At 40.9% G+C, this 2,227-nt stretch overlaps 1 pseudogene; it reads right to left on the bottom strand.

Moving 5' to 3' along the window:
* Nucleotides 1-1,108: 1,108 nt before the first annotated feature.
* On the bottom strand, nucleotides 1,109-1,227 carry LOC111740988 (annotated as a pseudogene).
* Nucleotides 1,228-2,227: the final 1,000 nt, after the last annotated feature.

Raw genomic sequence — 2,227 nt, 5'->3', positions numbered from 1 at the left:
CCGGTGACTTCCTGTTTTGTTTTGTTTTGTTTTAATAAGTTTATTTATTTAAATTAGTTTTAAGTATACAGTACATTGGTTAGACATCTATATTGTTCATAAAATGATCCCCCCAATTGCTCTCTCCCTCCCCTGGCCCTCCACTTAGCCATCATATTAATGCTAACTGGATTCCCTGTGCCATGCTCCCCATCCTCGTCTACTAATTTGTACTTCTTTAACCCTTCACCCCATTCTCCCAGGCCCCAACCACCCCTCTGTCTGTCACCAAATTGTCCACTATATTTGCGAGTCTGTTTTTGATTAGTTTGTTCTTTTTGTTCCTTAGATTCCACATATAAGTAAAATCATATGGTATCTATCTTTCTCTGTCTGATTATTTCACTCAGCATAATAACCTCTAGGTCCATCCACGTTGTGGCAAGTGGTAGGATTTCATTTTTTTTAATGGCTGAGTAGTATTCCATTGTATGTATGAACTATAATTTCTTTATCCAATTATCTGTTGATGCACATTTAGGTTGCTTCCATATCTTGGCTATTGTAAATTGTGCTGCCATGAGCATAGAGGTACATAGATCTTTACAAATTATTGTTTTGGTTTTCTTTGGATAAATACCTTACGTGCAATTGCTGGGTCAAAAGGTATACCCATTTTTAATTTTTTGAGAAACCTTCATACCGTTTTCCATAGTGGTTGTACCAATCTGCAATCACTGTATGAGGGTTCTCTTTTCTCTGAATCCTCACCAACACTTGCTGTTTTTTGATTTATTGATAATAGCCATTCTGACAGGTGTGAGGTGATATCTCATTGTGGCTTTAATTTGCATTTCTCTGATGATTAGCGACCTTGAGCATCTTTTCCTATAACTGTTAGCCATCTGTATTTCCTTTTTGGAGAAGTATCTGTTCAGGTCTTCTGCCCATTTTTTTTAATTAGATTGTGTGTTTTTTTGTTGTTGAGTTGTATAAGGTCTTTATCAATTTTGGATATTAACCCCTTATCAGATGTATCATTAGCAAATATCTTCTCCCAAACAGTCGGTTGGTTATCTTTTTGTTTTGTTGATGGTTTCCTTTGCTGTACAAAAACTTTTTTTTTAAATGCTTACAGCACCTGGTATTCCTAGGTGGTCTCTCATCCAAGTGCTAAGCAGGACCGACCCTGCTTAGCTTCCAAGATCAGACGAGATCAGGCTTGTTCAGGGTGGCATGGCTGTAAAGGATTTCCTGTTTTTGAATTGTCCTTAAGTTTAACTTTTCCAATTTTCTCCTTTCTTGATAGTATATTATCTGTTATTGGTTGATAATTCTTTTACGGGTCCTTTTTTTGTTAATTATACCGTGAGTTTTTTGAGGGTAGAAATCATATCTCACGCTTCCCAGTGACTCCGTAATACTTAGGATGATGACAGTAACCACATCAGTTATCAAGTGCTGTGTAACAAACCACTTCAAAACGTTGTGGATGAAATTACCAACCATTTGTTAACTCACATGATTTTGTGTGTTGACTGCTTGGTCTTCCTCCTGGAACTCTGGGGGGGGGGCTCACAGAACCAAAATGTCTTCACTTCAGAAGGTTGGCATTTGGTGCTGGCATGGCCAGTGTCATGGGCACAGGTGTGATATGTGTAGTTACATAGGGCCCCATATTCAGAGGTGTCCCACACTTGAGGCTAATGTTCTATGGTTTGCCATCTTAAAATTCTTAAAAATATTTTCTTTCTATTTGTACTCAGTAAGTGAAGGAGGGACAATGGAGCATGCATGTGCTGGGGTCTTGGGGACTTGGCTTATGTGCAGCCTCGCCTCTCACAATCTCCCTATCACCCCAGGATGGCTTCTTGGCTAATCGTCTGCCTGCTCTCACTCTTTGACCCCTTGGACTCCACACTGTCCCCTCCTGCCCACACCTGCCCCATGACCATGGCTGCCCTTTTCCCTGTCATGCCGGCAAATGGCCAGGGTTCTGCTATTGCCCGCTACTTCTGACAGAAGCCTGGCAGTAGAATTGAGGGAGATCAAGGTCAGGTGTGCATAACATCTCGGGGCATGCAACACCTTCAGGCATTGAATGGGGACTTTAGTTCTGAGCATGTCCTGTGTGCGAGATTGCAATCTTTGGGGGTTATCCATTTATCGTGTGTTGGGGCCGATGTGGTTCAGGCCATGCCACCCCTAAATATGACACTTTGGTGTATTAAACATCTTTAAATGAAAG

The sequence above is a fragment of the Pteropus vampyrus genome, unplaced genomic scaffold (assembly GCF_000151845.1).
Source record: "Pteropus vampyrus isolate Shadow unplaced genomic scaffold, Pvam_2.0 Scaffold71, whole genome shotgun sequence".
NCBI classification, from domain to species: Eukaryota; Metazoa; Chordata; class Mammalia; order Chiroptera; family Pteropodidae; genus Pteropus; species Pteropus vampyrus.
The sequence above is the reverse complement of the archived record's forward strand: the minus strand, read 5'-3'. Positions and strand labels throughout refer to the sequence as shown.